We start from the raw sequence: 23,738 nt of genomic DNA, 5'->3' as shown, positions 1-23,738 counted from the left end.
TTATCTTATTAAAATTAACTTAAACTAGTTTCATTCAAACTGTGAAGTCTTGCTTGTATGTTATTTACACAGTGAGTAATATGGATCTCTGGTTGGCTGATTTAGCGTCCGGAAGAAGGGAATATATATATATATTTTTCGTTTATAGACTAGTGCAGTGCCTGTTCTAAACATGCCTGTTTGGAATGGGCTGTTTGTTTTTTAGCGAGTGGTAATTTTAGGTTGCAGCTTTCCTTATGGAACCGTGAACGTGGCCTGCAGTTATATAGCTGCAGCAAGTAAAGACCAGCTGCAGACCCCTGAAGCTGCACCACCGCTGCTGCACAATGAGCTGTTCAATTCGATGTTCACTGAAGCTCAGTACGCCCCGAACTGGAGAATCAGTTGTTGTGAACATGCTGTTCACGGGATCGATGTCCATGTTGATGTCAGACGCCGCTATTACAGAGCGGTGGTCTCCTGGTTATTCAAAGTTTGTGACTACTGAACGTATCGTGTGTCCAAATCACACCAGATCTGACACTTCCCTTCCTTGGGCCCTTTACATTGCACATGCCAACAGTGAAGCCGATACTATGAACTGTTCTTTAGAAATACATTCCACTTGCAGACCGAGAGAAAGACAGACGGACTGAAGCTTCTGAAATTAGTAGATAGAGCCTGCTTCGAGGTCTTTTTGAGAAATAGGAATTTGAGATTTCTATTTTTAAACTATTTACATACACAAATTACAAATTTCTACTGAACAGAATCAAAAAGTCCACTTAGGTTTAGGCACTTTCCAATGCTCTGTTGACATCATGGTTCATCAGTCCCACTTCCCACTTTGAACTCCGCTTGCCTCCAGGAACATCCAGTTAGATAAACCCAGTTCAAGCATTTGTCTCAATGCTGTAATACACATGTAGTGCCACTACCAAAAAAAACATATTAATGTCATATTTTATTTCAATGTTTTGGCTTCAAATGTATTTTAACATACCTCTTTAACCTATCTCTTGGTTTTAAAACTGTACCATCGTATTTGTAGCATTACAACAGCTCCCTGTGGTAACTTGCCACTGACAGTTGGTGATGTTTCATTTCCTCAAGCGCCGAGACACAGTGATTGTAAACAGTTTGTGCATGAGTCACATTTGGAGAAAATTGAGACAAAGTAAATCTTTGACCTTTTTAGAATTGTTTGGCTCTCATTGCGAGGTCGCCACACAATTCACCCTGGATTGAAATCCATGTGATACTAACACAGGGCAGCATACTGCTCTGTGATGTTTCCCCATATGTTTCCTCATGACCTTTTCCCGCAGCTCACTCAGATAATGTGGGCTATCAAATCTGTAATCATCATTTCATGTGAAACCATGCTGATGAGCACCACTGTACTATTAGAGCTGAATTAGGAAAAGAAAGACAAACTACAGTATGTGGGATGCTGCAGTCAAATGGGATCATTAACTTTATTCTACGACCAAGAAGTGCTATTATTATAGTGTTATTATATAATATTGTGTGCTAAACCGAAAGGACAGTCAATATTATAAAAACATTTTTTGAAGAGGGCGCATCCTGTTCAACTCAAATTTGAGCAAAGCAAGAATTCAACCCGTATGGAAAACCATTAGAGACCATAGCTCAGACTGGTATTACACTGGTGAAAGTGTCATCTTTCACCTGGGTGCAAGCACGGAGGGACATTTCTTCCTGTAGGCAATGGAGGATCACTAACAAGACTCCCGCTGGGGGGCGTGCTCTCATACAGAGATCGGTGATCACTTGATGCCCCTGTCCTCAGAGCAGGCTTAGCGAGAGGCAGCTTCACCTCGGCTCTCGGAGGGAACTGTCAGCCGAGGGTCACACTAAGAGAGAGCCGGGGCATGAAGCTGCTGCACCAGAGGAGGAGTCAAGGGCAGTCATGGGCTGTTTGTCTTGAAAGAGGATGGAATGGGGCAAGGGTCACTGCAGAAGGATTGAGACCCCATTAGCAGAGTTACACTTACTTCCACTAGCTTAGCTTCTGACTTAAAGAGCAATTTTCTGGTTGAAAATCTTCCTGCTTTTACTCTGTTCAGCTCTCTGCAAATTAAATTGGGGAAATCATTGGAAAAGAAAAAGACCGTGTATTTGTCTTCCGTACTGGGTTTACACACTAAAGGTTACAGAGACACAGATTGTTGGCCTTTAGGGGCCACACCTCCAAAAAGCTGCTGTTATTGTCAATTGTGTAATAAGAGAGAGGGATAACATGAGCCTGCAACAAGTCACTCTGCACAAGGTGGTAATAAGACTAGTCAGCAGCCAAACAACCCTTTCAGTTTAAATTTACAGTTTCTTATAAATAAACTAAGTTGTTTTTCACAGAAACTCCATGAGGTCAGGACAGTGAGGGAACAAACAACTAAAGGAAAGAGGGAGGTGGATTCACAGATGTAAAATGTTGTTATGTGCAGCACTAAAATGTTGTTTCTTGCTGATATAGAGTATTAGGGCCATGTTGAGGGAAAAGTACGTGGGATTTCGAGAATAAAGTTGTAATTACAAAAACATGTCCTAATTGCAATATAAGGAGAAAACTGTCAAGGTAAATAAGCAGGGATGAGAAACCTGTGCTCACCAGAGTTGCTCTTCTTTGGACTTCAACTCGTGAACCAATCTCATTATGAAATTAAACCCATTTGAATATCCCACGGACGCCACCAACGATACAGTCGACCACCACTAAACATTTCCTCCTCCACAAAAGAGGCAGTTTACTTGCTTACACGTATTGCATTACATTTTGTGAAAACTACATGATTATCCATATGCCTCACTTTAAATGCTTTTCCCCTTATTAAAAGCATGCAGCCTAAAACATATGCTTGTAAACTTTATTCCTGTAAAATAAAAAAAATGTTTGTAATTTTACGACTTTAAATTCAAATGACTATTTCCTTGTAATGATACAACTTCATTCTCCAAGTCTCCAATTTCTTTTTCCTCAACATGGCCCTACTGCTGCGTTTCATGTTTCTAATCATTAAGTGAAATAGTCAAACGAAAGCAATTTTAATTGTATTATTTTCAGTAGTTCGCAAGCACAGTTTATCCCAATGTGGAGTATTTGTTTACCACCAATACATATTTGTTTTACAAGGTTGTAAACTTCAAATCACTACATCATTTTCAGATGGCATTTTTAATGAGTAGAAAAGGGGGGGGGGGGGGGGGCGTCGCCAATGGAGCCACGTGGTGCTGAAGGATGTAAATAAAACAACTTCAACCACCATCTGAGCACACTGAAGACGGACAAGTCAAAACAGCTTTAACTTGATCCCCTGTTCAGTCACAGAACAAAAATAACTTGGATGAATTATCAAAACAGAACTTGAATATTTTTTAAATGAGAAACTCACTGTTTTCCCATTGGATCAAGTGAAGAGACAACAACTTTTTTTATTTGCCCCTAAAAACATATTTAAAGGATGAAGACTTTTCTCCGCCTTATTAAAAAAATCAGCTACAAAAAATTTGCTTACATAACTCACTGATTATATTTAGTAGTGTATAATTATGTATTTATCTCTGCGGTTTATATCTGTGTTGGGCGTGTGTTCATGCATGTGTGTGTGTGTGTGTGTGAGCGAGACAGAGGCAGATAAAGAGAGGGAAAGTCTTTGTAAAGAATTTGGCAAGCTCAACAAAGTCCCTCAAGAGTCCTTACCAAAGGATCGGGGAGAATGTTCTAGGTTCCAAGGAGAAAGACCCCTCAAGAATGAAAACACACTAGCGTTAAGTTATTAGCTCCACTTTGAGCTGTGTATGTGAAACAAGCTCTCACAAGAGCTGGTGAGAATCCCTTAACTCACATTACTCCACCCACCGGCTTTGTCTCTTTTTCAGAATCAGACTAGGAGGGTTATTCTCTCCATGTGGATAGGTCCTCGGGCCCAATTATCTGGCTACAATGCTCAATTAGCCATAATCCCTCTTTTGAGGTGATAATGAAGGGGTTTTAAGTTTTTGCTTGTGGTTTCGGAGCCACCTTATGTGAGATGAAATAAGAAATGCATAATTCTTTTGAGGGAACGGAGAGAGGGAGAATTATTCTTTTTAGCCGGAGAGAAGTTAGCTCAGTTTTGTGCAAATTACACAAAATGTTGTGGGTTGAGGAAAAGTGTGCTGAAGGACTGTAACCGCTGCCAAGTTCTAACAAAGACGTGCACACGCAGGAGTGAAAATATCGGCATAGCAAACTGCGAAGGATGAAGCAGCAAATTCAAACCCTCGTGCTTTATTTTTTTTATTTTGGCCCAAATGAACTCTGACCCTCGGTCGGACGGAGGTGTTCAGGTAGGTGTCGCCACGAGCAAGGTCATACTCTGTCACCAGGTGCTCAATTAAAAGGAGCGTTAACCTTGTTTACAAAATACAAGAGCAATATGGAGCGGGGCTGTAAATTTATTGTCATTAAACAGTAGGAGGCCGCTCTCTCTTGGCCGCTTGCCTGCGAGCCACATGAGCCGAGCTGGTTAGTGTGCACACACTCGGCTGTCTAAGCCGACACAAGGACTACATCTGGAGCACTCCTCTGCCGCGGCCAACTAATGACAAATGTTTTCGCTTTACTTTGGCTCGCATTGCAACAAACGAGTTCACGCATTCTTGAAGAGTATATTTTGGAGCGGGGGGGGGGGGGGGGGGGGTGCCAGGAGTAAAGGGGGGAAATGTCTGCCTCAGCTTTATGATGTGGTAAACTAAAAGCGCTGAATAAGGTGACTGGCAAGTAAGCCTTGACATAATAAAAAAAAATAAAAAAATACTCTGGCATCCAAAATGTCATTGTGCTGCCTCCTATGAGGCTATACCGTTCTCTCATGCCCTGTTTATTTACGTGCCAAAAAGTGCACATGATAAAACCTCCCTGCGAGGTGAAATAAAACAGTCGTCACTCTTTGTTTTTAAGAGTCTGTATTTGGCAGACGGCATCGGGTTGGAGTGTTTCAGTAAAGTGGGATTTGGATTCCACGTGAATGTAGAAAAAGACCAGACTATCAGGGAGTTAGGAGGTTCAGCCAAGACCCCCTAACGTTCCCTCCCCTGCCTGAAGAGAGAGTTCTCACCTTACACCATTGCAGAGGTTAGAGCAGTTCAGTTGTGATCTGGATGTTCTGATGTCACTGTGGTTTCTGAAGGGAAATCAAACATACACTGAATATCCACAGGATCATCCCCCAATACCTGATCCTGAGCCAGATCTGACACCGAGCGTTGCTGCTAAGCCGCGTCGCAGGTTCCTGCCGATCTAGGTATTACCACTGTCTGTTATTCTTGGAGGAGTGGCTCTCAGTTAACCTCAAATCAAGGACTGTAATTTGTGGTTGATGGCACACTTTGAGATCTGTCTGATCTCTGTGCCTCAGGCGCTGAGGCACGGACTTGATTAAAGACAGTTACATGTGGGAACTACTGCGCTAACCACAACTCGCATGTCAGCCGCATGCATGTCATGTGTCTTTTCGCTAAGATATATGGGTGTGAGAGCTGCAGGGTAGGAGCCTGAGGTATCTTTGTAGTCGGGACTACAAAGGTAAGAGGTGCTGCCTCTTCACCAGGTGATCAGGAGCTACTTTTGACTTTCCCCTTCAAGATCTGAGATCTGATTTTACACTTTGTGGTACAAAGGTGTCGATCTTTGTCGTCCATTTGTAGTTTTTAGTCCATTTACAAAAGCTTTGTAAACAGTTCTTCCTTTAAAGTTTTGGTTTATAACTTGAAACTAATAGTTCTGTTTTATTTCTGTGATAATGTGAATGTAATAACATTATGTTTAATTTGAGATTTATAAAATTACTGATCACACAGCTGCTTTCCTAATACAATAACGCAGAGTCTGAATTTAACTTAATCATCTTAAATCACATTTTCTGGAATTCTTACAGTACATTAAAAAACTAAATCTAGATTTAAGCTCAAATAAAAAGAGTTTGGTGTGAAAATGTTTTATCACCTTCTCTGGTTGGTTGATTTGTTTGTCAACAGGATTATTCTATAACTACTGAACAGATTTCCACAAAATTTGGAAGAAGGTGGGACATGGGCAAAGGAACAACCCATTAGATTGTACTCTGTCTTATTTATTTTTATTTGTGACCTCTCACCAAGGAGGTATTGTTTTCACCGTACTGTTTGTTTGTAGCAAGATAACAAAAACAACTGAACAGATTTCCATGAAACTTGGTGGATTGATGCGATATGGATCAAGAAATACTCCATTAAATTTTGGTTCAGACACAGACCAGGGGGCGGATTTAGGAATAATTGTCTCTCTCTCTATTATTATGACATGAGGCTTTTTCTTTTGCATTTTCACGGATTTCAGTTGGAACAATTCATGGATCTTGATGAAAGAAATCAGGCACATTTTGAGACCTGATATCTATGCGTGTGTGAAGCTCGGTGCAGCTTGAATTTAAGTGGACTATTGGGCTCCTGTGGAAGTATTCATCCTACTGCGCCATTCTAGTTGCATTCATAGTTATCAACAACATGCATTCAAATTCCTGATTCATCATTTCTTGAAAACAGAACAAAACCTTGTTTATCCTTGACCCTGTTGCTCTCCAGCTCACACACAACACAAAATACAGATTTGAACAGCTTTATTTTGAGGGTTAAAGCCACAGCCTGACCCCCCCCCCCCCCCCCCCCCCCCCCCCGACCCCTACCTCCACTCCACACTACAGGAATAGATGTTGAAAGGGCGAGAAGAAAGCGAGAGGCACACGGAGAATAAAACGCGGCCACACCTTTCAGCGCTTGTGCTCTTGAGGAATTTGACGAGTGACAAAGGCAGAAGATTTTTGAAGCCTCATTCTGCCCAAGTAGCAGTGTGTATAGTGAACAACTATTTGCGCAGTATGGAGTTGCCTATGGATTCATTAGCCTCTCTTGGGCCTCCCCTCCCTCTTCAGTCCACACCAAGCCTCTCTCTCCCGCTAACGCCCTCAAACGCCTCACTCTCCCTCTTTCTCCCTTTCTTTCTCTGCTGTCTTTAAGAGGTTTTAAGCCTAGCCAGTGTTTGTAATTAGCTCCCAATGCTGGAATGGAACATGTTGAGGTGGGTGTTAATGGGCTGGCCAGGCCCTTACTCGCACAGCAGGCTGAGAGCAGAAACAGAAACCAATCTTTGTTCCCTTGGATAGGGAGAAGACAAAAAAGTGGGCTTTAAGAGTGTGTTGGAGGACCTCTGGAAAATATTAACAGGCATTCATATTTTAAAAGAACACTTGGACTGAAGCTCAAGGCCAGTATGACAGTTACCCCTCTGTATGTGCTCAGCTGGAAACTCGGTGTACTCAGTTCAGGACACCGCAGAAAAATAACCGACCTTTCTGAAAAATAAGTATAACTGTATAAAAGCATTGTTAAAGATTTTGTCTTCTGTTTTTCAATCTCATGTATCTGTCAAACACAGATCATCACATATAAACACTGGCACAACCAGACGTCACCGCTACTGTCGATGGGACAACCGCACATTGCCGCACAGTCGCTTTCAAAGCAGAAAGAGAAAGATTGTGGCTTTGAATGCTCGGTCCTGCAGGTCAGAGTTCAACCGCACTGGGAAAGCAGTGGGCGTTCTTCTGAAACCTTTCAAGATCTTCCCTTCTCCCTCTTCTATTTTTTTCTGGGGTCTTCACATTAAGCTGTGCGGCTGCTGGAGTAATCCATTACTGTGTCAAAGTTCTTGTTCTGCTTTGGCCTGGAAGCATAGTGAAACAGCTTGTTTTCATTTGAGCAGGGGAGAGGCAGGACCGTGTTTCAAGTCCCCTGCCCCTCCAGATGTGCCTTGATCAAGGGAAGTTGACTATGAGCTTTGTGTTCTTTAAGACACTAATGTGATTATGTCACATATTTTCAGCTGATTCCCATTGCTATTAGTCGTGGTGTGGGGTCTGCGTTTCAATGGACTCTATCAGGATGGGAGTCGAAGGGATTTTTCTTTCAGCAAAGTCTGATTCCTAGCCAACCGGAGAACACTGAGGATTGTGTGTGTGTGTGGGTGGGTGGGTGTGTGCGTATGTGTGTGTGTGTGTGTGTGGAGGGAGAGTAATCTCTGAACAATATAGTATAATATCTAAGCTCTTTAAATCCACTCTAAATAATTTTTGGGGTGTTTTCTGTTTTTTTACGTTTTCCTTTGAGATAACTCGAACAAAAAATCACAATATTACTGCTTTCCCTCTTTTGTGATAATGGTTGTTTGTTGGTTTGTTCCATGTTTGCCTTCTGTGCTTAGTGTGATCACGTAAGATGTTATTCATTTCATGCACTTTTATCTAACATGAACCCAACATCTACATCTCCTTATCTGCGCCACATAATAAATTCTGTGTACATTGTAAAATGTACAGAGAAATGAAATGACAGCAGATGTACGACCGAAAGCAGCTAATGTCCCACTATCTTCAAAGTCAGTGTATTTGATCCCACAGACAAAGTCAATTTGCAGGTTGCTTTTTGTGTACTTTTTAACTTCAGTGACCTTTGAGCAAACAAGTTGGTGCCACTGATCAGAGCAAATAACCATGACAGTGTTGGGAAAGAACTAGAGAATCAGGAAGTAAAGGAACATGCCAAACAAGTGGTGTGGGGTAAATATCATGCCATATTCTGAAAATGGAATCTAATATCTAATAATGTCATGCATGTAACTCTACAGCCTTCTCCTATTGGTGTTTCGTTGTCATTAACTAAATATGAGCAAGCAACCCTCGCTACTGCGTGACCTGCATGTAATCACCAAGCTTCCAGCTCCACCTATCTCTGGAGGATTCGTGATTCTCCGTCTTACACAGCGACTTGTGACTGCGTCCTGTTAAACTACCACTTAGAATATCTGCAGGTTGCTGCTGGCAATGAGCGACGGAATCAGACACGGCCTTACATTGAGCAACCTGTCCTCAGACATGTACATTCATGTATGGCAGCATGACCGCACATTATGCGTTCTGTCGCCCACCGCTAGATTAGAGGCCAGCTGGGAAGACAGCTCCATCATCTGCGTATCCAAATGGTGGACCCCACTTTCCTTTAAGCTGCCAGTCTGGGTAAAGACAGGATTACGCCTCCTGCTCACTGGCTGGGCCTAAATTTGGTCCCTGATGGCTGCCAAACTATTTTGTGACAGGCCGCTGTCATCAGTAGCTCCTCACTGCAGTCCCAAGACTAGGAAGTGGGCCTTCAACCACGAGTTGTATTCGGGCTCATCATAGGTGCTGAAACATAACTAGAACTCCCAAAGTCAGCTTAGTCACTCTCTCCACTCCAGCTACCAGAGCTCGGGGAAGGAAGAAGGAGATCTTGTCGTCTAAACTAGCTTTGCGCTTCAGAGAGCAGTGTAAATTTAACATTGTGAGCAATGTTGTGGTTTGAGACGGCTACTTGGCCATCTTGTCGTCACAGTAAAGCTCCACCGGCGGCTTAAATCTCAACAAACAAGGCACTGCCATGGAAAGTCGACTGTCCCAAAGAAGTCAGGGCCGGGAAAGCACAATTTTGAGAAGTCCCTTCATTTGCTAAGCTGTCGTTGTTGGTGGCAACTTTAAATCAGCTTAACATAATTGTCAGTCCAAATACATTAAAACAAGATGCCAAGCTCAGAGATCTTTGCTGCAGGAGCCTGAAGTAAAACAGAGAAAAGGAGAACAAACAGGAATGGATGGGGTTTGTTTCTGATGCTGTTTGATTATGCACATGTATTGTCATCGGTCTGTTGTATAATAATTTGTGAGATTTCAAATGTCAGTATTCTGTGAGCGACTCTTCAATACTCTTGTATCTTGTTTTTCATAGAAAAGAGAGAGAGTTGATAATGATGATTCGTTCTTTAGTGAGGTCAAATTCTTCAAATTTTAAGGAAGAATTCAGTAGAAAATAAATTAACTGATGATTGGCTTTTGTGTCAGTAATGGTTGTGGTAGTTAGAATTCAAGTTTTTGTCTCACAATAACATTTAATAATCTCCTTAGAAAAACTGAATTTGCTCTTTGTAAGAAATTGTACACAAATCGGAGCAATGTTTATACTTTGAGTGTAAAAGTTTTAAACAGAAGGGTTGTAACTTAATTCATAAGACCCAGGCTGGATAAAAAACCAGGTTCATGGACACATTGCGACATCAACAGATCTAATACAAAATAACAGATTAAATATTTGTTCTATATACTGTAATGGGGGAAATTCATTTTCTAAATTGTATTCATGATCCTTTGGTTAATCTGAATAAATAATGATGTGTGCACGCAAATAACTTCTGCCCACTGTGACCACTGAATTCCCCGTGTACAGAAAAATTTTGTGGGTTTTGTGGTTTCTGTTATAATACTTGCAATAAATTGAAACGCTTGAAAGAATAACAAATATTAATTCGGGGCAATTATTTTTTTACTGAGAATTTACTGTAACCGAAGCATGAGGAAAGAAAGCCAACACTTTCTAGCTCTGAGATAGAACATTCCGCTCCTGAAGTGCTGCGTCGTCTCTGACCGTGTTCGCCAGAAATACCAGAGGAAGAAAAACTATGTGACGACACGACAGACAACTGACGACTGCTTCTCCAAAGATTAGTACGCCTTTAATGAAGCCTGATACTGTTGACAGTTGTGGTCTTTAAGTCTATAAATCTCACGGTACATGTGTAATCACCCCACAGAGGATGGATGATCACACAAACGAGCGCGGCGCTGCAGTTAGACCTGTGTAATTTCCCACAAGATAAGTATATATTTGTCGAATGTGAGGTTTGTTGAAAAGCCAAAACAAGTTTGTATCGAGAGAGACGTGAGGTTGCGTTGGGATTTCTGACGTTTGCGTCGCTCCAAACTGGATAATCCTGCTGTCAACAGTTTGTTAAATGCAAGAGCCACTTTCTGGGTTCATCACTGTTTGGAGCAGATTAGTAGAGGGTAGTGGATCTCATATGGCCTGGTCAGAGGCCATCATTGAAGGGCTTAAGGGATTAATGTTGTCTCGCGCTCTCACTCTGTCTCTCCAATATTCAATCAAACTCTGTGCTGCGAGAACACAGACAGCACAATTTGTACAAATATGTCTTATCACTGTATAGTTCAACAACCGACGTCATCTATTTGCTGAAGTCTGCACAAGAACCTATTATTTATTTCTGCCAGATGGTTTCGCTGAAGGATTTCCCTGACTCCTGTTTTTTTGTGCTCGGACAAGTGTAAGTGTAAGTGTGTTGCGGCGCAGTGTAAGGCTATCTATGGCAACTGAGTCATGATGTAGAAGTGTCCATAGGCTTGAGGGGGATAGGTCAAAGGCTAAATCCCTGCTTAAAGACATTGTAGTGAGCCGTTTCTATCAACAGACAGGCCATTTCAGTATGTGTTGGATAAGATGTAATTTCCCATCTGCTTTATGGCTATTTCTGATCCCTGGGCTCTTGTCAGCAAACTCCTCAGGACAGATATCATCAGTAATATAAGGAGGACTCTGGCAATACTTAGGTCCTTAAAAGGCCCTTCACTTCCCTCAGTCATGTGGATGGCTTAAGGAGTCTGAGAGCACAGGTCACAAGTAAACGTTTCACAAACACTATCAAATAGCACAGATTTAACTGGCTTAGGACAGCTTCCTCACACAATGTTGTTGTTGCTGGTGTGTGTGTGCGTCCCCTGCGTGTGTGTGTGTAGTTCAGGTATTACTCCTGGGGACCTAAATCTGTTTAGACAGACACATTACGGGGACTTGTTTTCCAAAAAGAAATCAGGCACAAAAACTTTATGGAGAAGACATGTTTCTATCCACTGTGTGTTCGTTAGTTATAGAGATATTTCATTGGACTTACTCACCAACATTATTCAACTGTATTAAATGCATAACACTCCTATTGAATTTGTACTATATAAACATGACTTCTAGAAGTAGCGGTTACATTAATGGCGTATATTCCCACATAGAAGTTAGTAAAATCTGCTTTGCTGAGTAAGCGTGTGCTGTATGTGGGAGGTAATAAGTTAATGGAGATGCCATAAATATAGGGACAGTTTTTTTTTTCTAGATCACATGGTCATAAGGCCGGTAAAGCCTGGTCATAAATGATATTGAGCAAAAATGCTCATTAGGAGGAAATTTGAGGGACTAGCACCAGTTCACCGTTCAACTAAAGCACTGCTGTAAAATGGAATTCCTTTTTCCTGCCTCATTATAGGCGAACTGAATCTTGGCGTGTGAAATGAGTTATGACACACTCTTGAGAGGAATACAAAACAGCATGAGCCTTCGTCTGGCCAGGAGTGCTGTAGTTATAATACAAAACATTAACTTGGCTCCATCATCCCAACACATGTTAGTGAAGCTGCCAAATGCCAAATCTGAGTTAAAAGAATTGTCAGACAAGTTGATAACATATGCTTAAATCCCTTCTAATTTTCTGCTGGTAGAAAGAGGTGATTTAATTTTCCTCCAGACTCATTTATGTTCCTCATATTGTTCCCACGTAATACTTGTGAACTCTCTCTGACCCATTATTAACGATGGCATCTCTCTTGGAAATGGGCTGCTGCTGATTGTTGCACAAACACGTACAGCTTGTGATTTACAAAAGGAAACATTTCAGCGCCTCTCATCCCTTCTCTTGTGCCATCATCCTGCAGATAAGTTTCATTCCTTTCCTTTGCACTCACCTCCTAATCCCTCTATCCCTCATTTACGAGTCTTGGACTACCGTTTTATCCTCCACTCCCACCACCGTACTACAGAGATGTGCTTTTTTGACCCAACCGCCAACCACGCCGCTTTAAGATCCAGCTGTTTCCCTTCACCAGTTTAACTCCCTTTTCTTTTTTTTTCTTCTTCCTTCACGAGTATGTATCCTCCTCGCTTTGAGAGGAACTGTTTGTGGGCGGAGAGCGTTTAAAACAATGAATTGTTTTCTGAGTCACTCAATGCACAGGGCCCATATCCAGCTGTGCTTCCTCAAGCATGATACACTTCACTTGTTAAACATGGTCATTAGTTAGTCAACACTTCTCGGGCTGCCCTGGCGAGGAATTAGTGATGACAGTCTCTCCTTCATGCTCCCTCCCACACACCCACAGCCTCCCACAATGAGTTTTCTCAGTTCCCCCCGCCTGCTGCGTTCATGGGAAAGTCCCAGCGCTGGTAAAGTTATGACAAGGTTGAACGGTTGTGTAGGAACGGCTAAATTTTGTTTCAGTGTTTTGTATCCGCATAACACAGATGAGGACTCCATGCCTTCCAAACTCCAATCAGTAAATGTGCTCGCACGGTTCACCAATCAAGTTGCAAATAATCTCCTTTACGTATACTCCTTCAGATAAAATTTCCCCCTTTGTCAATCCTTCAAAACAGCTGGTAGTAGTAGGAAGACCCTGATCTGTATTTGGAAATAAATCCGAATGCACGTTTCCCCTGTGGAGAACACTTTGGTCTCAGCTGTCTGCTCTGCGGACATGAAACTCAGATGTGGAGCGCTGTGATCCCAGAGGGGGAGTGTCCTTCCCTGTGACACTGAGGCAACCCAGGACCTCCATAGATCAAACATGCTCTGCTTAAAAAAAGCCATGTGTAGCGGGGCCCCTCCAACATTTGTTTTAGCCCGGCCGAGCAGAAGCGTAGTTGTTATCAAAATTACCCCCAATTTGCTTGAGTTGATTATTTTACTTAAAAAGAAGGTGTGATAAAAAGCAAAGACTCAGCAGGAGTTGTTTTCAGCTGCTGGAAAGAAAGATATATTCTTCTATCACACGAACAAACATCACATGTGCATACACTACATACTATACATACTGCATATACATATTTATATATATAGATATATATATATTTATTTTTTTTAGTCACTGAAGCACTCTACGCTCCAGTGTTTCTCCTTGGAGTTTCATTTTAGGAATGCAAATGCCTTGAGCCCAGACACCCGGTGATTTATCTCCTCATTTATCTTTGCACACATCTGCCTGTGCCCTTGTGTCTGCCTGTTGCTCATTCCTCCCTTCTTTCAGCCGGTGTGTATCCCATGGGACCTGGGACTCCCCCACTTGCTCTTCTATGCCCCTTACACACACACACTCCCACGTGCATGCATATACACAGAGCCGATGCAAGAAGGAGGGTGACAATGTTCAGCTGCGCTCACTTTTGCGGGCCCTCGATGCTGCTTTCACCTCGCCTCTGTCAGCTTTGCTGGGGCCCAGTAATCCAGTCCGTTCACGACCATGCACAGAGGTCTCTGCACTTAGAGCATCAACAATCTGCACGCTGTCTCTCCTGCACTCTGTGAGCTGTGCTGGTGCATTACTGGAAGCCATAGAGAGTGACCTGAAACCCACACTTGCTTTTCTGTCAACAAAGATTACACTCAAACGAGCGCAGTGGGAGTTCTGGGCAGACCAACCTGCTGCTTTATGTCTCATGCGGACAAATAGAGTATGTGCGGGATGGGTCTGAGCTTTGTTTCTCTTGTCAGAAACAGGTATGAGTAACAGCAGGGCCTGCCACAACACCCCCCGAGTGAAGTTTGGTATCTTCACAGCATTGCCATAAAGTAAACACCAGTGGTGCAATTGCACTATGTTTCTTGGCATGTCTTGCTGCTCATTCAGACGTCCCCCTGTCCTCTTGTGCTATGCCCTACACCCTTCTCCTGAAGTGCCCCACATCTCTGCCTTGATTTCCCATTTCCTCGTGCAAGCTTGTCTCGGGCCCTGCAGAGAAGCCGCCGCCCGGTGTGAGGTCAGGTGTTATTTATCACAGCCGTCTGCGCGGGGAGTTGACATTTGTACAGGCATTCTGCTCTGCCATTGTAATTGACTCTCCTTGTCTTTTTGAGGACACCAGCAGATATAACTATGTCAGGACACCTCTCAGCTATATATTACCCGTCTCAGTGAGGACGACAACCGGTGAGTTATCATTCTGCATCAGCTAAACACAAGATGGGCAACGCGGCTGGTCACTGAGAAATGGCAGGATTTCACAAATCCAATACAGTTCTCAGCCAGACTCCTTCTTCTCTTTCTTTCTTTCTTCATTTCTCTCTTTCTCTCTTTCTATTAATAATAATATAGCATAATTTTTATCATGACTGGGGAGGAATTATGTAGTGTTCTGTTTTCAAAAGAAGGTGGAAGCAGTTTTAGAGGAATCAACCTCTCTACTGCACACCATGCTGCAGTTGAATGATTGTCGTCCCGCGTTCAAAGAAAAAAAACAGAATCAGGCCAACTCATCTGATAGCGCTGACATTTGTGGGGCAAAGGCGGCGTGCACATTCTCAGAGGTCATCGGGAAGTAAACACTTATTAATGGTTACCTGCATGAGAATCAGATAAACGGGTCATGGTAATGATTAAGCCAAGGTTGGCCAGGTTATAGGCCATGTGTGCACAAAAGCATGTTGGATGAAAGCAGGTTCAAGCTGGTGCTAAAGAAGTGATTGTAATTGTTCTAGGACAGCGATCTTTGACCTGTGATGTGTGAATGCGGGAGAGAGACAGAGAGAGAGAGAGAAAGAGAGAGAGAAACCTCGGGATCGCTTCGGTAAAACAGAAATCGGCTGCACACACATTGATCGCCGCGATACACCTCGGAGATTTGAAAAGACACCCAAACTGCAATGCAGGTATTGTGTAGTGGAGTGAGTTGCATAAAGAAAAAAAGAAGAAAAAAAAATGCCAACCAACTTAAGTTCACAAGGTCATTTCCAGCTCAGGGATTAAGTAAACCAAACAAAACTACACAAGCTGCAACTTATCAGACTGCTGGCATGCTAGGACGTTTTTTTTATTTCTTTATCTCCCTCTCATGAATGTGAGTGTGACAGAGAGGGCCCACAGTCCTCAGCAGAGTCAAACATTAGAAAAGCCTTCAGGGCACTAAGAAGTCATATTTGCTCTTTAATAAGGAACATTACAATCCCTTCTCAGCTGTGGGAGTAGTCAGTTATGTGTGAAATGTCAGTGCAGTGGCTGATAATTCGTTTTGTATATTTAATGTTTCTGTGTATCTTTTTTACTTGGTCAGTAATAATTACCCTGCATATTTAACACTTTTTTTTCTGCAGGAAGTGATGCGTGTGAGTCATGTTGGCTGGTTATTGAGTGTCAGGATGAGAACCAGTGAACACGGTCTCTAACCACAGATCTGACCACGCAGGAAATAGCACTTTAACTCCCTGCGTCGGCGGAACATCACTGGAGCTTTTAAGAGGATCGTTTTGTTTATTTTGATGAAATGCAGGGGAACTATTTTTATTACTTTCTCACATTCCTCTGGTAACCAAGCAGAGGAAGTAGCAGAGAACTTGTTTCTCTGTAAATCACTTCAACATGTAATCGCTCTAAACCGCCGGGCTGCTCGGAAAACACCAATCCCAAATATTTTTCAGTTTCTCAAAAAGAAGAGTTGTGGTTCTTTGACCTTCGGACTTCCTGTCATGTTTATTCATGAAATCACTACTTTACAATTTCTCAGTAGTCACTTTTGAGTTTCCAAAACTTTACAACAGTAGTTGCTGCATAAAAAGTTTAGAGGTTTGACTTAATTATCTAACACATAAATGTCATACACATATATTGTTCTGTATGATGAGAGGCATCTGTTGGAATTTCCAGTGTCTTTGTCACTCCATGGAAATTCAAATTTGACTTTTCAACAAGACAGCATAATTCATGATATCACTAAAGTTAATATAGACCTATACTTTGCTTTCACCATATTTACAAATATTTAACATGGCTAAGGAATTGCTGAATGACAATACAACTTCTAAGGGTTTATTAGTGTCAAAACATCTTGAAACAATGCACCTGGTGTACCTCAGAAAAATGGTGACATACCCTAACCTCTCAAATAAAGTCACTACCTCCATTTGTTTTAATAAATTCTGATAATGATGCGCAGATCATGTTCTAAGGAGGTGATCAGTCATACGTCTCGATAAACCGACATACGCTTTGTTCTGAGGCTAAGAGGGTGTCAAAAAACACATTTGACCAAAGCCCAAATATGAAAGGTAGAAAGAAGCTGCCAAGAGGCCTGGCATGAATTACATAAGCGAGAGAATACTCTCAGTCGGTATCACCTCACGAAAAACTTCGGCATTAAAAACAGAGGGGCGAAAAAAAGAAAAAGAAAGGTCATCTGGTTTCCATTAAGAAGATAAAATGGTTCACTCCGAGCCTTTTACTGGCCGCTTTGTTACTGGGAGGCGTCCATGCAGCTCTCTCCATCATCATCCAGTTGACACAACATTAAAGGCTTCAAACAGCCGCGCTGGGTTCCTTAATCAAAAACTAATTGTAATAGATATTGAGGAGTGCTAACACTCTGACCGCTCAGCTGGTATCAGTGGTCCAAGGCTAGAGATACCATTAAACACAACAAACGCATGATAGCTGAGACAGGGCAATGCAAGTGTGAAATACAACATGTGGCTGAGAAGGCACAGATACCCTGATACTATAAAGCACTGGTCCAAGGCGAGCCTGTCAAGCCTGGTTATTTAGAAACAAAACAATGGATCTGGAAAATTCCTGAAAGTGGATACAGCAGGGAGATTTAAAATGTCTAAAAGCTAAGGCAGGGATACTGTGGCACAGTGCCCGGCTTAGAAAATTAGGAACATGTCAGACCTGATAAGAGTTTGGTGAGTTTTTTTGTGTTATGACACATTTGTGTGTGTATGGGGGGGGGGGGGTAATGGTTATGGGGGTGGGTGGGCCTGCAACACAATATCTACTCCAGCAAATTAATTCTCTTTAATTTGATTAGTTATTATCATTAACTATAACTCATGTTCAATCAGAGGCCTTTTCTCATATATTAACCTTCCGGACACACTCCCACTTAGCATAATAGGATTTGAATCCAACTTTATGAACAAGGTGAGAGGAGCTCTTTCATCAGAATGATACATGGTGTGATCGTCCTGGACGACTGTGTAAAGAATTAAGGCTGAAGCCTAGTCGTCTTCAGCGTGTCACTTCCTTTGACAGGGCTCATTCTTTTCCTGTTAGGGACGAGTCTGTTTGATAAACCTGTCCTCAGATGAATCTTAACAGACGCATGGAGGGCAGCGCTGGAACAGAGGACAGACTGTTGATAATAGACACTTTTTAAAGGCACCTGATTGAATGTTTGAGTTTTGGAAAGTGGTGATAATTCACCTAAATTCAGGAATCACATTCCTGATTTTTATGTTCAGTGCCACAAGGACTATAGGAAATGTAATGTAACCGAAACTTATAGTAGACTAAAATAAACAAAACCCAGCATCGTCACTGAATATATTGTGGGTTTTTACAGATTTGTCAAATACTGACATGCTCGTCCAGCTACTGCGTGAAAATATGCTGTCACAGTATTAAAATCAGATAAATACTGTGACAATGTGCTTATAACAGTGGTTGAACACATGAGTTGAACATTTAAAGGAGTCATTATGCTCATATCAAGGTTCAGAAGTTGAATTTGAGTTCATTGTTGAAAAGGTTTACATGTTCTAATGTTCTGACAACACACCACTCCTCTCATATTGTCGATTGCTGCTGAACCTCTTTTAGGTCTCTGTCTGAAACACTTAGGTTTAGCTCCTGTCTCTTTAAGGCCCCCTGCCCGGTGAAGCCCAGTCTGCTCTGATCGATGAGGCGTTTTGAGAGATTCTTTTACCGCAGACTTTGGACTTTTTAACTTTGCAAACTTTTCTGTATTCAAAAAACTTATAGAACTCACTTAAATAAGGCAAAACCAGAAAGCCTCATATATGTTCTTTAAAAGGTAAGGAGAAGAAATTTTTTTAAGTTGAAGAAAAGGTTAGTTTTACCTTAAGTTGAGGGTTAGGCAAGTAATAGTTATGATTAAGGTTATAAAAAGCCTTTTGGAATCTAATGTAAGTACATTTTATGTCCTCTGAAGTCACAGTGACATGTTGTGTGTGTCAGTTTTACTCTTGCTCTGTTGGTATAAGCAGGGAGAATAATCAAAGTCTATATGGTGTGTCACTTTGGCTTCAGCATAGTCCGTTTTTCTCTGACCATAAATGTATGCCTATGCGCGGTAATTGTCTGGAAAATGCATGAAGCCTCCACCTAGCATAACCACCCCTGCTGCACTCCCCTGTGGATAACAAATGGGCCTTTTCTCTGGGAATTGAGGCTAAACGATGGTTTCACTTAGAGAGCAAAGTGACTGTCCATCTTCATAACAGTGCTCTCCATCAAAGAGCAATGAATCCCATCCTTTCCCACTGGCTCTGATTAAACGCAGGCAATGGATATCCCCTTTATGAAGGCCTGCAGACCTGGCCCCCGTGTCAGCCTTGCACCTGCAACTATCAGCTTCTCCTTCTCTTGTAATAAAAAAGCCCCTCACATCTGGTCAGGGGGAGCGGGGCGCTGCTCCAGCAGGGCCATTCAGCCAGCGTCCATCTGAAAGGGACACACCTCCACTTGATTCAAATTACCTCAGGCATTTCTTATTGGTGGGGTCACATAGAAGCCCCACAGGTCACAAAGTTCACTGGCTGAGGGGCTTTCAACATTGGTTATGCTTTGAACCTTTGCCTTGGAATGTTTTTCCATATTGTTCTGTGATAGTATCACGTTAAAGCAGCGCTCACTCTTATTCACGTAGTGGTTATGATGTGCATTGTTAAAGTTTCATTTTTGTCTATGTCCATTGAACAAAATCGTTATTGCACATGTGCTTTATGTAGCTGTGACAAATGGACACATCCCAATATGATCCAAGGCTTTAAATGTTGTTATCCGGCTGAACGAATCAAACTTACAGTTAAACAGAATCAAGTCCTCATACTGCTGAAAAAGTCTTGAGATTTATTTGTCATTCATTTACATGTTTGATGGAAGAACAATAGTTGAAAACAAAACTTTATAATCCAATAAGCATACATTTTGGTCAAATCGGGAGTTTTAAAAATGAGAACATGTTAGTGTTTTGTAAAATGTACTAGTTCTGCCTCATAGCCGGCACATCGGGGGTACACTGTCACATCCAATTGGTCTTTTGACCAATGGTTTGTTAACGTTCTTTTTTTCAGTGGGTCACATTACAGCAGCGTCTTGGTGCCACCTGTGCTTATCCCAATTTAGAAAAAAACATATACTGTAAATAGGCTACATCAGTATGGGAGTGAGAACAAACTGGAGGGGAAATAGCTAATAGAGTCTGATTAGCTCTGCCATTGGCAGGTTAACATCTATTTACAGGGTACAACGTTAAATCACTTGTGCATCAAGTGTGACCTAATAGCACATACTGTACGTGATGTGCACATTTGAAAAATTCACACATTCACACCATAGAGTGCTCTGTCACTAATATAGTGCAGAGAAGAAGTAACCTTTTGTTTTTTAATCCGTCTTGAAGAACAAGTTCTATATATATATATATATGTGTGTGACAGCAACAGCCATGAATGCCATTAGCTGATCAGGTGGAGACGTACATGAGAGAGAGCTGGTTGAATCCAACACAAAGTGCTGGTGTGTGTCACTCTCTCTCCTAGGTATCAAAACGCCCACAGAGGTATTGTATTGTTCATACATTAGCTAATGTCATTATACTGTCTGTGAAGTCTAAAGGGCTAATCTCATGTTATAGGATTTGCAGCCACCTAGACTGATCTCATTGGGTAAACGCTTGGCACAGTGACAGAAGAACAGGATGAACATCCAAGTTCTGTAAGTATCAATATACCAATAGGAACCTGACCCCTGTGACTGGTTGGTATAGAACGAATGCAGATGTGGACATTTTTTGTCTCCATTTTACTTCACCTTGGAGTTTTTTCCCATGAATAACCTTTGACACACGTGTTTTTGGTTTTGTTTTGCTTGGGCTTCACATCAAGTGCATTGAGACACATCTGATGTAATGTATGTAGTGCAATGAGCACCATCTACTCTGGAGCAGTGAGAACACATTGGTTATTGTCAATAAAGGCCATGACATTGGATTTTATACTTTCCCACCTCTCTGTCCAGTTGGTTTGTTTGTTGATTAGCATGATCCTGTAAAAGCTACTGATTTGATTTCCATGAAACCTGGTTGGACAGATGGGACGTGGCCAAAGGAAGAGCCCATTACATTTTGGTGCCTATGCAGGACTGTTTTTCCGCTTTCTTTAAGTGTGGGATCATTTTTCAGTGTTTTTCCCCCCCAAAAAAATGCATCAGATAGAGATTGTGATATCTCTGAGCATATGTGCAATTTCATGCAGCTTGATTGAATTTAAGGGGACAGTTGGGTCTTGGTGGAGGTATGCGCTCCACTGAGTTACAAGTATTTGCATGTAAACTGTATAGAAAAAAAAGTAACAGCTTAGATCTGGATTTAGAATACTGTAGAACATATGTACAGATGGTAATCATAATCAGACATAAAGGGACGAAGGCGACACCAAAGCTAAGGAGCTTAGTCATGACGCATGTGTAACACCATTTTTTATAGTTCAGATTCCTCCTCATCTCATCTTCCAGGACTGTGGGAAAGCAAGGTCACGTTCATGAGCAATACCTCCTTAAACCGGCCTTAAGATGAATATCTTTCTTGGCAGTCCTTAGACGGGCTGAGCTATTATGTTGATCTTTCCCCAGAGCTTCTTTTGAATTCATGACTCCCATAATGCCCATTTGCCATATTTGTTAACATGCTGGGTCACCTGTCTCGCAGCTGTCCATGTTGACTAGATCTGCCTTTTCATCGTCGAGAGCTACCTGCCATAATGACCCCGTAATAAAGTGTCATTATCTTTCCACCCAGTCTAGTGTACTGTACACAAAGCCACCGGAGGAATCCAGGTCCTGTCCAATTCATTTCTGCCAGGTATGAATGTCAGCGTCCTTTTGTGAGGATTACAGACATTCCCACATTAGGGCTGGACTGATTGTTCTTTGTGGAACGGTGGGAGTGGAATAGCGCGTTTGATTTCAGATAATGCAGAAGGAGACAAATGCCACCGGACGGAGTGGGGCTTTTTGTGTCAACCTGGCTGCAGACTTGAATCCGAGACTATGACTGTGTCAAGCTGAGGTTGAAGAGATGAGAAGGACTGTGGTGTGGATTACACAGTCTGTAATACAATTTGTCAGGTTTTATGATGTCAGTGACAGTTGGAATTTATCTCTTCAACCTTTTATACTCCCGCTCATTGTGCCACCCAGAGCCATCAAAGATCCTAATTTGTCACTTACTACATCATTCATTGGTGGGTTCTGATAAACACGTAAACACGTGTAGATGAAGTAATCACACACTCACTAACACTACAAATAATGTTTTTGAGAAACTTGGGCTCTTTGCTGAACCTGGTCTCATAAAGCCAGTTTATCATTTCAAACATTAGGTTCACATTTAAAATATAATTACTGCACAATTCAACCTGCTTCAACCCCAAAATCTTTCATTTTTAGTCTGTTATGAGCGTTTCATGTTTTTCCCCTACTGATCGTTATATTAGTATGTAGCTGTTTTAAGTTTCCTTTATCAATCACATTCCACTTGGAGTGAAAACCAGCTGTTACTATGGCTGTTTGTATGTTTGTCTGTGTGTGTGTGTGTGTGTGTGTGTGTGTGTGTGTGTGTGTGTGTGTGTGTGTGTGTGTGTTTGTGTGTGTTTGTGTGTACTTCTAAATTGCTTACTCACAGTTGAGGGATGAAATCCACCGCCTGGAGTCAGAGATCTGTAAAAAGGATAAGCTGCTTGATGGCTCTTCTCCGTAGCTCCTGACACAGCAAAAGCATATTTCTTGTATGCAGTCTTCCTCTCTTGATGTCCCAGCTGCCAGATCACCCACCTCCCTGATGTCCCAGATGGTCTCGGATTCTGCAGCCATGCACGCTCCACTGACTGGCCTCCACACACACTGGCTCTGTACCGGTGTGGCTGGGGAGTCTTCTGGAGGCAGAGGTGGTGGGCCGACCACCCCTGCTTCGGACCTGGAAGCCCCAACACTGTGGAAACTCTCCCCTGCGGCAGGTGCAAACCTTCAGATCGAACCGGGGCATTTTAATTGGAATGCGATTGTCTGTTTGGCTCATTTCAGTGCTGACTGACCATCGCCATTTCCGTCTACCAGTGAGGTTTACTAGCTACAGGGGTAGAATACGACGTGATATCTGTGTCTGTGATCACTCAGGCACAGAGGCCGACACAAAACGTCTTGTTCTTGCTTGAGAGGAGATGAGATAAGGCTAAATTGAGATGGTTAAACACAAATATGTCTTCTTATGGATACAGATCTTCAAGTAAAACACAGGAAAAGGGTAAAACATGTGACCTGTAAACCAAACAATCCCTGTAATGCACGGCGTATTGTTTGTAATGACCATTGCTTTGCCGAACGTATTTAATATCTTGTTCGCTAACCGGTGTATTGATTGTTAATGTCATCATGATTTAGTAGAGAAGTAGTCTTGTGGCAGCTTCAACAATTCAAGGGCCCCTTTGTCCATTCATCAGCACCCCTGATTGGGCCCATGTCATGGTTAGCTGCAGGCCCAGCAGATAAAGATCAGCGGATGATTGGGCACACACATTCTTAACATGGCTGACCCGTGACATCTCAGGGGCAGGCAGGGAGCCCGTCATTATGTGTACAATGCACCGCTTTCTTCCCCCTTATCTCTGCTGATGACATTGAGAGTTTTTGCATTAACTCATTAACGAAAAGACTCATCATTAAAGGCATCGCACA

The 23,738-nt window shown here is 42.2% G+C and overlaps 1 long non-coding RNA gene across 1 annotated transcript; it reads left to right on the top strand.

Annotated features, from left to right (window-relative positions):
• Positions 1–14,717: 14,717 nt before the first annotated feature.
• Positions 14,718–22,141, top strand: LOC128444519 (uncharacterized). The gene is made up of 3 exons (XR_008339155.1): positions 14,718–14,924; positions 20,644–20,723; positions 21,498–22,141. It is a non-coding gene; the product is annotated as an uncharacterized LOC128444519 (long non-coding RNA).
• Positions 22,142–23,738: the final 1,597 nt, after the last annotated feature.

The sequence above is a fragment of the Pleuronectes platessa genome, chromosome 7 (assembly GCF_947347685.1).
Source record: "Pleuronectes platessa chromosome 7, fPlePla1.1, whole genome shotgun sequence".
In the NCBI taxonomy this organism is placed as follows: domain Eukaryota; kingdom Metazoa; phylum Chordata; class Actinopteri; order Pleuronectiformes; family Pleuronectidae; genus Pleuronectes; species Pleuronectes platessa.
This window is presented reverse-complemented; position numbering and strand designations above follow the sequence as displayed.